Source organism: Microcaecilia unicolor, chromosome 1 (genome assembly GCF_901765095.1).
Source record: "Microcaecilia unicolor chromosome 1, aMicUni1.1, whole genome shotgun sequence".
NCBI classification, from domain to species: Eukaryota; Metazoa; Chordata; class Amphibia; order Gymnophiona; family Siphonopidae; genus Microcaecilia; species Microcaecilia unicolor.
Genome location: NC_044031.1, coordinates 327,663,467 through 327,677,153, shown reverse-complemented (window position 1 = coordinate 327,677,153; position 13,687 = coordinate 327,663,467).

Below are 13,687 nucleotides of genomic sequence, written 5' to 3'. Positions count from 1 at the left end.
TTGTGTGTCGACACTATTACCCTCCCCTCCCTCGCACAGAATGGAAACAACAGCAAAGCCAGATGCCGCGGAGGTGTGCCCCACATGAGAAGTCGGAATAGCGGAAGAGGAACACAGCACACCACAAGCGCAGGAAGGTGAGACAGCTGCATACGAGAATGACTCGATCGACGCAGCAGGGAAGAAGCGACCGGCAAGCAGTGTGAACAAAGGAAAAGGCCAAAGAAAGCTACCCGGCAAGAAAGCAGCCAGACAAGCCACCCCCGCAGCAGCAGCCACATTATCACTGAAAAAAAGAAACAAGAAGAAGGCCACAGAGGGTGCCCCTGGGCCAGCAAGCGGCGCAGCCGACAATTTGGAGACCCTCCAGTTACAACAGAGGCCAGGCGTGCCGGGAGGCTGGCCGCACCCGCCGACTTGCGCGGGATGGACTCCACATTCAGCGGTACAGGGCGCCGTACCTCAGGCGACGGACAGTCCGAGGCCAGCGGCAGGACATGGCCAACAGGCAGTCACGCCCGTGTGGCCATATGGCATGGGCTGGGGCTACCCTCAGCATCCTACATACTGCGGGGTATGGCCAGGATTCCCCCCCCCCCTCTTGCCATACATGGCAAACACCATGTGCTTCACAGCACCCAGCACCCGCAATGGCCTCGGGCACCCCAGACCCTGGTTACAGGTGCCCTACACCAAATATCCCCAGGCGGGAACCTGCTCACACGGAAAGAGCACCACCGCTGGAACACGCAGGTACGTCCAGCGGGGTGCACGGACATGAGAATGTAAATGTTAATACGAATTTGGGGGAGAGAACAGGCAGGATTGAAGAGAGTAGTGCTGTGAACGGGGGAGAGCAGGGCACGCACACTGAGAGAGAGGGAGTCAGCGGGGGGGCAAAACACGACAGATAAAGAGGTAGGGCCCTCATCAGGCAAGAAGGGAAAAAAGAAAAAGAAGAGGAAAGGAAAGAAGAAAAGCAAGCGCAGCGGCTCAGACAGTGAGAGCAGCTCAGATTTATCATCCTCATCTTCCACCTCCTCATTGGATGAGGACGATGAAACACAGAGCGCCGAAGGAGCGGTAGCTGGTACCAGGGATGACCGTCCCCCACCACTGGCAGCACTACCTCACATATGGAGATTAGTACCCAAATCCACCAGAAAAAAAGATAAAGAATAAGAATACTTTGACATATTTCAAGTGCTGGAAGGGAGAAAAAGGGACAAGAAAAGGAAAAAAGACACAAAAGAGAATACAATCACACGGGACAAAGGCACATCAAAATCAATAATCAACTGGCTATGGGCCTTCCTAAGGGTAATAGATGTAGCCGGACACGCCGATCCCACCCAATACAGTCCAATGCTAGCATATGCCCACAACATAGTGCAGGCGTACAAGGATTACGAGGGACACAGATGGTTGAAATATGACGAGAAATACAGGGACAGGATGGATGATTGCTCCGCTTTAGGGTGGGGGTGGAAGGATGTAGATCTGTGGTTACACAACATGACAAATAGAGGGGCAGTAGCCGGCACCCAGGGCAGATCCTTTCGCCCGGGAGGGTCAAACAGCGCGGGGAGAGCGTTGGGGTATCAAGAAGGGGCTTGTTGGCAATTCAACCGCGCCGCATGTACCCTGCCAAGCTGCAAATACAAACATGTATGCACCACGTGCTGAGCCCTACATCCTGCCATCAAGTGCATCAAGAAAACCCCAGACAGAACAGCCGCTCAACCCTAACATAGATCACAGGGTTATAGCACCTTCCCCGGTCAACCTACCCGCTATGCGGCCATGGTTGGCCCATTACCTGAGAAGAAAGGATGCATATATAATTGAAGATGGTTTTGCACATGGTTTTAGAATTCCGTATTATGGCACACGGATAAGAAGAGCAGTTAGAAATTCCCCCTCAGTGATGCGGCTACACCTGGAAGCAAAAGCGCGCATCACTAAGGAGGTGAGCTTAGGAAGGGTGGCGGGCCCTTTCCATCATATGCCTTTCAAACAATTCATCGTGTCCCCGTTGGCAATCATCCCCAAAAAGGAACCTGGAAAATACAGACTCATACATAATCTATCTTATCCTGCCAGCGACTCGGTGAACGATTTTCTCCCTCCCGAGGCAAGTTCAGTGCACTATGCCACCTTTGACATGGCAGTCCAGTTACTGCAGAAAGCAGGACAGGGATCCCTCATGGCCAAAGCAGACATCAAGTCCGCTTTTCGACTCCTGCCGGTGCACCCCGACAACTTCCCCATATTAGGCTTCAAGTTCGATGGGCATTACTACTACAATAAGTGTATGCCCATGGGCTGTTCAGTATCCTGCTCCATATTCGAATGTTTCAGTACATTTCTGCACTGGGTAGTAGAAAGAGCATCAGGGAGCAAGAACATCATACACTACTTAGATGACTTCCTGTTTGTGGGTCCAGCAGACAAGCTGACTTGCCAGTCCACACTTACCCATTTCCGCGCTGTCGCAGAGGCCTTCGGTATCCCTCTAGCTAAAGAGAAAACGTGGGGCCCGTGTACGCGCCTACAGTTCCTAGGCATTGAGCTGGACTCCTGCAATATGGTTTCTCGACTTCCCCTTGAAAAAATTGACAAACTAAAAATGATAATAGCAGAGGTGGTGAGTAGAGAGAAGGTCACACTGCGGGAAATTTATTTATTTATTTATTTTATTGCATTTGTATCCCACATTATCCCACCTCTTTGCAGGCTCAAAGTGGCTTACAATACATCATGGATAGTGGAAATGAGAAGAGGTTAGGCATTTGGAGTTACAGCAGGGTTTGATCCAGCTTGTTCCAGCTTGTCTAACTTGCCTGCTCACTCACTCCTACCTCTCTCACTACCTATGGCCCCCATTCACATTCTATTCCTCGCCCTATCCCTCCCCAATCTCTTCCCCCTCCCTCCACTCTATACCACACGAACTCACTACCCATCCCCCCCATCCTGCTCAATACTGCAATACCCTACCTACCCCTATCCCCCACCACCTCACCATCCCTACTGTCCTCCTCCTCCTTCCTAGCTCTCAACCTCCAACACCTCCTTCCTGCCATGAACCCTTCCCCATTCCTCCTCAGCGCATCCCGCCTTCGGCGCCTTCGTCGCCCTACCTCCCCCACCCTTCTCCGCTCTCTCTTGCTCCTTCTCCTGCTCTCCGCGGGAGACATCAATCCCAACCCAGGTCCACCACACATGTCCTCGTCTCATCTATGCAAACGTTCCCGCAATATCTCCAATCTCATCTCCATTCCCCTCCTCCCCCTTCCTCCCTCCCCTTCTTGTGTGCCCTGTGGAATGCCCACTCAATCTGCAACAAACTTACCTTCACCCATGATCTCTTCATCTCCCATTCCCTCCATCTGCTCGCCCTAACCGAAACCTGGCTCACCCCCGACGACTCTGCCTCAGTCGCAGCCCTCTGCCACGGAGGCTACCTTTTCTCCCATTCGCCCCGCACAGCTAGCCGCGGTGGCGGCGTTGGCCTACTACTTTCGTCCTCCTGCAGTTTTCAACCGCTCCTCCTACCACAGTCTCACTGCTTCTCATCCTTTGAAGTCCATTCCATCCGTCTATTCTACCCGCTGCCACTCCGAGTTGCAGTCATCTACCGCCCCCCTGATAAGTCCCTCCCTTCCTTCCTTACTGACTTCGATGCCTGGCTCTCCGTTTTTCTTGAGCCCTCATCCCCATCCCTCATTCTTGGTGACTTCAACTTACACACGGATACCCCATCCGACTCATACGCTTCTCAATTTCTCACCCTAACCTCCTCCTTCAACCTCCAACTGAGCTCCACCACCCCTACTCACAAATCTGGTCACTGTCTTGATCTCGTCCTCTCTTCTACCTGCTCGCCCTCTAATCTCTGCGACTCTGCTCTTCCCATTTCTGACCATCACCTGATCACATTCACACTTCATCACCCTCCCCCTCAGTCCCGCCCAACACTAACCACTACCTCCAGGAATCTCCAGGCTGTTGACCCCCCCACCTTATCCGCTACTATCTCTGATCTCCTCCCGTCCATCACGTCCTCCGAGTCTGTTGACAAGGCTGTTTCCAATTACAATGCCACTCTCTCCTCTGCCCTTGACACCCTTGCACCATCTGTTTCCCGTCCCACAAGGCGCACTAATCCCCAGCCCTGGCTTAACCCTTGCACCCGTTACCTTCGCTCCTGCTCCCGATCGGCTGAACGCCTATGGAGGAAATCCCGCACCCATACTGACTTCATTCACTACAAATTCATGCTATCCTCCTTCCAGTCCTCCCTATTCCTCGCCAAACAGGTCTACTACACTCATTTGACTAATTCCCTCAGCTCTAACCCTCGTCTCTTCGCCACACTCAACTCCCTCCTCAAAGTGCCCTCTGCTCCCACCCCCACCCCCCCTCACTCTCTCCTCAATCACTGGTCGACTACTTCCGCGACAAGGTCCAGAAGATCAACCTCGAATTCACCACTAAACCTTCTCCTCCTCTTCATCCTATCACTCACTCCCTCAACCAATCAACCCAGGCCTCCTTCTCCTCTTTTCCTGATATCACCGAAGAGGAAACCGCCCATCTTCTCTCCTCCTCGAAATGCACCACCTGTTCCTCAGACCCCAACCCCACCAACTTACTTATCACCATCTCTCCTACTATCACCCCCCCCCCCCCATCTGTCATATCCTCAACCTCTCTCTCTCCACCGCAACTGTCCCTGACACCTTCAAGCATGCTGTAGTCACACCTCTCCTCAAAAAACCTTCACTTGACCCTACCTGTCCCTCCAACTACCGCCCCATCTCCCTCCTACCCTTCCTCTCCAAAATACTTGAACGCGCCGTTCACAGCCGTTGCATTGATTTTCTCGCCTCTCATACCATCCTCGATCCGCTTCAATCTGGCTTTCGCCCACTTCACTCGACAAAAACGACACTATCCAAAGTCTGTAATGACCTGTTCCTCGCCAAATCCAAAGGTCATTACTCCATCCTCATTCTCCTCGACCTATCCGCCGCTTTTGACACTGTCAATCACGACTTACTTCTTGAAATTCTGTCCTCTTTTGGGTTCAGGGCTCTGTCCTCTCCTGGTTCTCCTCTTATCTCTCCCATCGTACCTTCAGAGGACACTCTCATGGTTCTTCCTCCACCCCTATCCCGCTCTCTGTTGGAGTCCCTCAGGGTTCTGTCCCTGGACCCCTTCTTTTCTCTATCTACACCTCTTCCCTGGGCTCCCTGATCTCGTCTCATGGCTTCCAGTATCATCTTTATGCTGACGACACCCAGCTTTATCTCTCCACACCTGACATCACTGCGGAAACCCAGGCCAAAGTATCGGCCTGCTTATCCGACATTGCTGCCTGGATGTCCAAGCGCCACCTGAAACTGAACATGGCCAAGACCGAACTTCTTGTCTTCCCACCCAAACCCACTTCTCCTCTACCTCCTCTCTCTATTTCGGTTGATAACACCCTCATCGTCCCCGTCTCATCTGCCCGCAACCTCAGTGTCATCTTCGACTCCTCCCTTTCCTTCTCTGCGCATATCCAGCAAATAGCCAAGACCTGTCGCTTCTTCCTCTATAACATTAGCAAAATCCGCCCTTTCCTCTCTGAGCACACCACCCGAACTCTCATCCACTCTCTCGTTACCTCTCGCCTTCACTACTGCAACCTACTCCTCACTGGTCTCCCACTTAGCCACCTATCCCCCCCTTCAGTCCGTTCAGAACTCTGCTGCACGTCTTATCTTCTGCCTGAACCGATACACTCATATCACCCCTCTCCTCAAGTCACTTCATTGGCTTCCGATCAGGTACCGCATTCAATTCAAGCTTCTGCTACTAACCTACAAATGTACTTGATCTGCAGCCCCTCCTTACCTCTCAACCCTCATCTCCCCTTACATTCCTACCCGTAATCTCCGCTCTCAAGACAAATCCCTCCTTTCAGTACCCTTTTCCACCACCGCCAACTCCAGGCTCCGCCCTTTCTGCCTCGCCTCACCCCAAACGTGGAACAAACTCCCCGAGCCCATACGCCAGGCCCCCTCCCTGCCCATCTTCAAATCCCTGCTTAAAGCCCACCTCTTCAATGTCGAATTCACCACTTAACCTCTACACCTCTACCCAGGAAATCTTGACTGCCCCAACTTGACATTTTGTTCTTTAGATTGTAAGCTCCTTTGAGCAGGGACCGTCCTTCTTTGTGTACTTTGTACAGCGCTGCGTAACCCTAGTAGCGCTCTAGAAATGTTAAGTAGTAGTAGTAGTGTTGGATGGTAATGGAAAGCATAAAAGTAAGAGACAGGAGGCCTTGATTTACATTCATGGTATAAGTGTGAGTTTTACATGACTTGGTCTTTGTGATAGGTCTTGTCGAAGAGATGGGTCTTTAGTAGCTTCCGGAAGTTGGTTAGTTCATGGACCGCTTTCAGGTTACGTGGTAATGCGTTCCAGAGCTGTGCGCTCATGTAAGAGAAGGTTGATGCGTGCATTAGTTTGTACTTTAGGCCTTTGCAGTTGGGGAAATGAAGATTGAGGAATGTGCGAGAAGATTTTTTAGCATTCCTGGATGGTAGGTCTATCAAGTCTGACCTGTATGCTGGGGCATCGCCATGGATGATTTTGTGTACTAGGGTACATACTTTGAACGTGATGTGCTCTTTGAGTGGGAGCCAGTGTAACTTCTCTCGTAGAAGTTTAGCACTCTCATATTTTGGTTTGCCAAATATGAGTCTGGCTGCCGTGTTCTGGGCTGTTTGGAGTTTTTTAAGTATTTGCTCCTTGCAGCCAGCGTAGAGTGAGTTGTAGTAGTCTAGATGACTGAGGACTAAAGATTGAACCAGATTACGGAAGACGGTCTCAGGAAGAATGGTCTTACTCTTTTTAATTTCCACATTGATTGGAACATCTTTTTGGTTGTGTTTTTCGCGTGATTTTCAAGTGTTAGGTGTCGATCAATGGTGACACCAAGGATTTTCAAGGTGTCCGAGATAGGTAGGTTTATCTTTGGTGTGTTGATGGTGGTGAATTTGCTTGTGTTGTATTGAGAGGTAAGTACTAGGCATTGGGTTTTTTTCTGCATTGAGTTTTCGCTGAAAGGCATCTGCCCAGGAGTGCATGAATTTGCAGTCATTGGTAGGCAACCTCAATTTTGCTTGCAGAGTTATTGTCATGGGTAGGACATTCCTGCGCAGATTATCCAGCTCAATGTCCGGGGTGAGAAAACCATCACATCACATCAGACTGACAAGGGACATGAAGGACGACCTCAGGGTATGGGATATTTTTCTGAGGCACTTCAATGGCAGAGTAGTATGGCTAGACTCACCAATATCCAACGCAGATTTGCAGTTATATACTGACGCAGCAGGTGGTGTAGGTTTTGGAATTTACTTCCAAGGAGAATGGTGCGCAGATGTATGGCCACCTAGCTGGAAAGAACAGACCATCACAAAAAATATCACCCTCCTAGAACTTTTCCCAATAGTAGTGGCAGTCGCCATATGGAGGTCGAGGCTTAGCAACAGGAGAGTAGTATTTTGGTCGGACAACAGAGCAGTCGTAGACATAATAAATAGGCACACTGCGTGATGCCCACTAGTAGTAGACTTGGCGCACGAGCTAGTAAGGTTGTGTAGTTTATTCAACAACATATTACTGCATGCAAAGCATGTCCCTGGCGCATGCAGCCCAATTGCTGATGCTCTTCCAGAAATTGGCACCACAAGTGGCGGCGAAAGGAGAGCCCGTACCCGGTTACCTATGGAGGTTCGGAGCCCCGAGGCATGGCGACTGCTGAAACAGTCCTTAGCGCCGCGAACAGAGGGGAAGCAGGGGGAAGGGGGAACTACAGAGCACTTTCAAGGTAGTTAACAGAGAGGTGTCACATATGTGGCTGGCTGTCTTTTGTTGCTGGCAGGTTGACCCAGAGGGAGTGGTTGTTTTTGATCAGGGAAGGGTAATTGGAAGACAATAGTGGGGTACTTAACTTAATTGTTCTTTGGAATGTGTTAGGCGAGGAATACTAGCGCTTGAATGCTGGTTTTAGATTTCGTAGAATCTTTCACTGAGTCATGTATATTTTAGCAGTCTTGCTTCTCTAGCTAAAAGGTCGCTTGCGTGCAGACCAGTCAATGTCAGGCTGATTCAATCATAGCCACAGGATCAGTGTGTCCTTTCCAGTTTGACCAACCCACACAAATCCGCACTCCTCACAAGCCCTGCATCTCTGACCTAATCATATACAGTGCAGGAGGCTCCTTCAGAGGCACTCTGAAAGTGTCCTCAGCTCCCCTAGCAATCTCTACATTGGTCTTTGCTGTCAGTCCCTTCAGAGCATGTCAGCTGCAGAGTCTTAGCATCCCACGGTGCAATAGGCAGTCTACTCACAGTGTGATATTCAGAAGCGCTGCCCAGGGTACCGAAACTCTGCTGCTCCGAAAGCTGTGACCGTGGTTGGGGTAGGAACTAGAGGAGAGGTAGCAGTCTCTACCGCCATTGTAGCTCTGCTCCGAGCCCCTCGGAGCCTGTCTTCGGGATGCCTCCGCTGCGCTGTTCCTGCATTATGGGACCTGCAGCACAGTGGCCTGAGAATCTGGGGAACAGGGCTCGATTCCCATTGCAGATCCTTGTGACTCTGGCCAGATATGACGAGCAGAACTGAATGCAATACTCTAGGTACAATCGCACCATGGAGCAATACAGAAGCATTATAGTATTTTTGGTCTTATTCACCATCACTTTCCTAATAATTCCTAGCAACCTGTTTGCACTTTGGCTGCCACCGCACACTGAGCAGAAGAGTTCAGCATATTATCTACAACGGTTTCTCTCATTATGTGGGTAGGTCATGTATGCAGGTCTCTGGAGCACTTTTAGTGGGTACCGCAGTGCACTTCAGGCAGGCGGACCCAGGCCCATCCCCCCTACCTGTAACACTTGTGCTGGTAAATGGTAGGCCTCCAAAACCCATTGTACCCACATGTAGGTGCCCCCTTCAACCCTAAGAGCTATGGTAGTGTTGTACATTTGTGGGTAGTGGGTTTTGGGGGAGGGGGGTTGGGGGCTCAGCACCCGTGGTAAGGGAGCTATGCATGTGGGAGTGTTGTCTGAAATCCACCACACTGACCTCTAGGGTGTCCAGTTGTTGTCCTGGCATGTCAGGGGGACGAGTGTACTACGAATCCTGGCCCCTCCCACGACCAAATGGCTTGGATTGGGACGTTTTTCAGCTGGGCGTTTTTAGTTTCCATTATCGCTAAAAAAAACAAACGCCCAGCTCAGAAACGACTAAATCCATGACATTTTAGTCCGAACAAATCGTATTTTCGAAGCGGAAGATGGACGCCCATTTTTTTTCGAAAATACGGTCTGTCCAACCCCTTCACATACCCGTTCTCGGACATAGACGCCCATGGAGATGGGCGTTCGCGTTCGATTATGCCCCTCCACATCTCTCAAAATCAGGTTTTAGGAAAGATTTTAGTAGGGAATCAGCTCATAGTACATTGCTTTCTTGAGGTGAAAACTTGGTTGGGTAGAAGCTCTTACGTTTTACTGATCCAGTTTGATTTAGCTGCAGTGTTTGATGTTATATATCATATAGCCCTATTAAATCTGCTAGAAGAAATTGGCATTGTGAGTCCAGTGTTGAATTGGTTTAGGGGCTTTCTTATCCTCAGAACCTATAGTGTGAAAATGGATAAAAAGTATTCCTCATCATGGACTTCCAAATGCTCTCCAGCTTTTTGCAATCTTCGCACTCCCATCACTACTCTGAGCTTTCTTGCAGCTAGCGCATGGACCCCGGAAACTCTCACTGCACCAATGCCACCTGTCTCCACCACCAGTGTCGCACCTGCACTCGCTCCTCTAGTCCCCAGCACAGGGCCACACAAAAGCACAACCTCTCAGCACTGCAGCCCTGTCACGGAGTCATGGGCGTAGTTTGGCTGTTTTATTTCTGTTTGCCCTCCAAATCCCAACTCTTTATCCTTCCTTACCAGCAACTCTCCATACCATGCCACATGGATAGAAAAAAATAATCCCCCCCCCCCCCAAAAAAAAAAGGCAGCACTTTCCCATCCTCCCTCCCACCCTTTGTGGCCAACACTTTTTTGTCTAGCCCTCCTTCCCCAGGTAGCACTTACCCTGCCCCTCCCCCTTTGGCATACATTTTTTCCTCGTGTAGCCCCCTCCAGTCCTCATGCAAGGGATAAGGTGGTACCCCCCTCAGGGCACCCAAAAGAGAGGATCCTTTAGGAAGGAGGATGAATAGGTCTCCTCACTCTAAACACTAGTCAGGCAGTTGTCCAAGGAAAAATAGAATGCAATTTATATTTTCAAGCTACACAAAACAAAACAAAAAAAATTGCCAACATTGGCTATACTCAACAAAAATTATTTGAATTAAATTTACTTACCTGGAACTCTAATATATATATATATATATATTCTTGACTCTGCATTGTCACAGTGTTAAATACAAGCATATATTTTGCATCCACAGGAGCCTTCCTCCTGCAACAATGACTGCAGAGCTGAACTACAGCATTTCCCCATAGAATTTCCCCATACAATATAACAGTTGATACTGATTTCATCTCAGTATCAGCAACATAACCCCTCTCCAGCAAACATACTGGGCCCGATATTCAGCTGACAGCAGTTAGTGTTTTGTTGACCGCTGCCAGATTTATTCCCGGATATTTCATGTCAAGCTGTGTCCATGCACCAGCACTGAATATCCAGGCATATGCAGCTGGATAGAGCATAGATTATGTGATATTCAACACTTAACTGGCTAGGATGAACTGCATTAAGATAGTACTGTGTTTGATGCAGTTATCCTAGCCACTTAAGTGCTTTATCCCCCTTACAACTCACTATAGAAAAATATTCAAATTGTGATCACCATCTCAGGAACAGAACAAACTTAAAGCAGATGGAGTTTTGTTTGTCCCAGTGCCTGCATTCAAATAGGGCCAGACACTTTATGAAACAACACAAAACCCTGCAAAAAGACACTCAAAACCTATACAGAAAACATAACACACCTTAACAGCCCTAACCTACCTATGAAAGAATAGTGCTATAAGCCCTAGAGCACCAATATACCTTCTACTGGGAAACTTCTGGACTGTTACACATTTCTACACAGTATCATTTGTATTATAAATGGTGGAATGAAACAGTAAGTTTGCAGTTTAAATATAAACTATTGAGAAAGAGAAATTTGCTACAGAATAACAAGCTAGCATTGCAGGGAGGAACGTTGCTTGAAGAACCATTGGAAGGTGGAAGGATAGAGTGTCTGGCGATGAACAAGTTGAGTATGTGTGGGTTTTAGGAGTGAAAAACAAAAGATGAAAAAAGATGCAAACCAAACTCTGTGAGTGGAAATAATTTATTATTGTTATAATTCTATGCTTTCTATCAAAAGAGCACAAAGTGTGTTGCATAAAGTTGTAAATAGAGTGCCTGAAATGATAGTAACAGTCAGGAGTGTACTGGTAGCACAGCAAAAACTTGCCTCAAAACCAGGCATAAAAACACATTCTCTATAAGTAATATAATTAGAGCTGCTATTTGTAGGAGTTAATAAATTGTACATTTGACTATTTGCTTTTCATCTAATTCAGAGTTCTTTCTAAGTACAAAATAAAATTGTTTTTCGGTGGTGTTCTGGTGCAGTTGCCGTTGCTGGGTACCAGCAGAGAAGTCGGGGGCACAGAAACAGAGTGAAGGATCCCAGGCAGACAAGGGGAGGGATGAGAGAATACTACAGGAAGTGGGAGTATTCCAGTGTTTATCCAGTAAACACCTATTTGATTATTTTTTTCACCAGTGGTGTAGGTTAAGCCCTAATTATAAGATCTTGCTTCTCAGAGGTTTACTATGTGTATAGTGCAAGGATCAGAAGATTGGGCTAATTAGAGCAAACTACTCTGAAACAGAGTTTAAATATAGAGGTAAAATTTGATGGACTAAGATTCAAGCTAGTGGCGTAGCCAAGGGTGGGCCCGGATGGGCCCAGGCCCACCCACTTTGGGATCAGGCCCACCCAGTAGCAGCACACCTATGATGTGACTGGCAGGGATTCCCCAAGCCCTAGCAGTCGAAAACTGTCCCTCCTGCATACTTTGTAAATAGCAGATCTTTGCCTGCAGCGAGTAGCAACTGATACATACTGCTCGCACCGGCCCCACAGCCTTCCCTCTGATGTATTCCCGCCTATGCAGAAACAGGAAGTTGTATCAGAGGGAAGGCTGTGGGGCCAATATCAACAGTGTGTATTATTTGCTGCTCGCTGCCAGTGAAAATCTGCTATTTCAAAGATATGCGGGGGAGGGGGATGTTTGAGAGACCAAATGGCATGCAGGTGAGAGAGGGTGAGACCATATCACTTGTGGGACAAGGCGGAGTTCTGCTCACCCATCTTGGGCCCAGGCCCACCCAAAACTGGGTGTCTGGCTACGCCCCTGAAATTTCAAGCAAAAACTACAACAAAGTTAATTGGACTATAATGGTCCAATTAACATGCATGGGATAAACACAAAGGAATCATGGTTAGAAGGAATGGTTCCGCGGAATCTTAGCAGAGATTGGGTGACGCCGCTGGAAATTGGGAAACAAAACGGGAGCTGGGCAGACTTCTACGGTCTATGCCCTGATCGTGACTGAATAGATAGGGATGGGCTGGAGCGTAAATTTTAAGGGGCTTCGACGTTAGCTTCAGAACTTAGTACAAGAACAGTGCTGGGCAGACTTCTACAGTCTATGCCCTGAGAAAGGCAAGGACAAATCAAACTCGCATATACATATAAAGTATCACATACCATGTAAATGAGTTTATCTTGTTGGGCAGCCTGGATGGACTGTCATTTACTATGTTACTATGTAACACTACATGCTAGCAGAATCCTTCACCTAAGTTGCACATGCAGAACATGGACAGATCTTCACGTGATACAAAATAGGGAAAAGAGAGAGGGTAGTGGAAGAATCTTCCAACATAAGACACTATCACACAGGTAATTGCCAATAAAGCCTCTTGAACAATCACCTTCGTATTAGTGTCCTATGTTGAAAGACCCTTCCACTACCCTCCCTCTTTTCCCTTCTACTTTTCATAGTGGTCATCTATTTCTCCATTATACAAAATAGGGAACCACAGAAAAACTGAAATAGAGATCTCCTCAAGAAATCCAGACTCTGTAAGCAGTGCAAACACTGGTAAAAGAGAAACAAAAATGTATTTTCTCCTGCACTCTGCAAAACACAAAAATAGAAAAGATGTACATTTCACAAAGAAGGCACATCTCAGGCCTTGAAAAGCATTAAATATATATATTTTTCTTTTCTACTTTTGTTGTCTGAGCATTTTATTTTTCTAGTTGAGTTGGTCCCTGTCTCTTTTTCCACTTTCCATGTGTCAGTGTTCTCTAAATTCTTTTCCAGGTTGGCTTTTCCATTTCTTCTCTCTCATCTTGTCTGTCTGGCACTGACCTTTCATTTCATGTCCCCCCTCCCTTTTTTTTCTCCTCTGCATTTATCCCCCTTTCTCTCACCTTTTAATCTTTGGTCTCGGTTTCACTTCTCATCTGCCTAGCTCTTTTCTCTGCTGCTGCCAGGACTCGGGAGAAATCGAGCTTCTTGACAA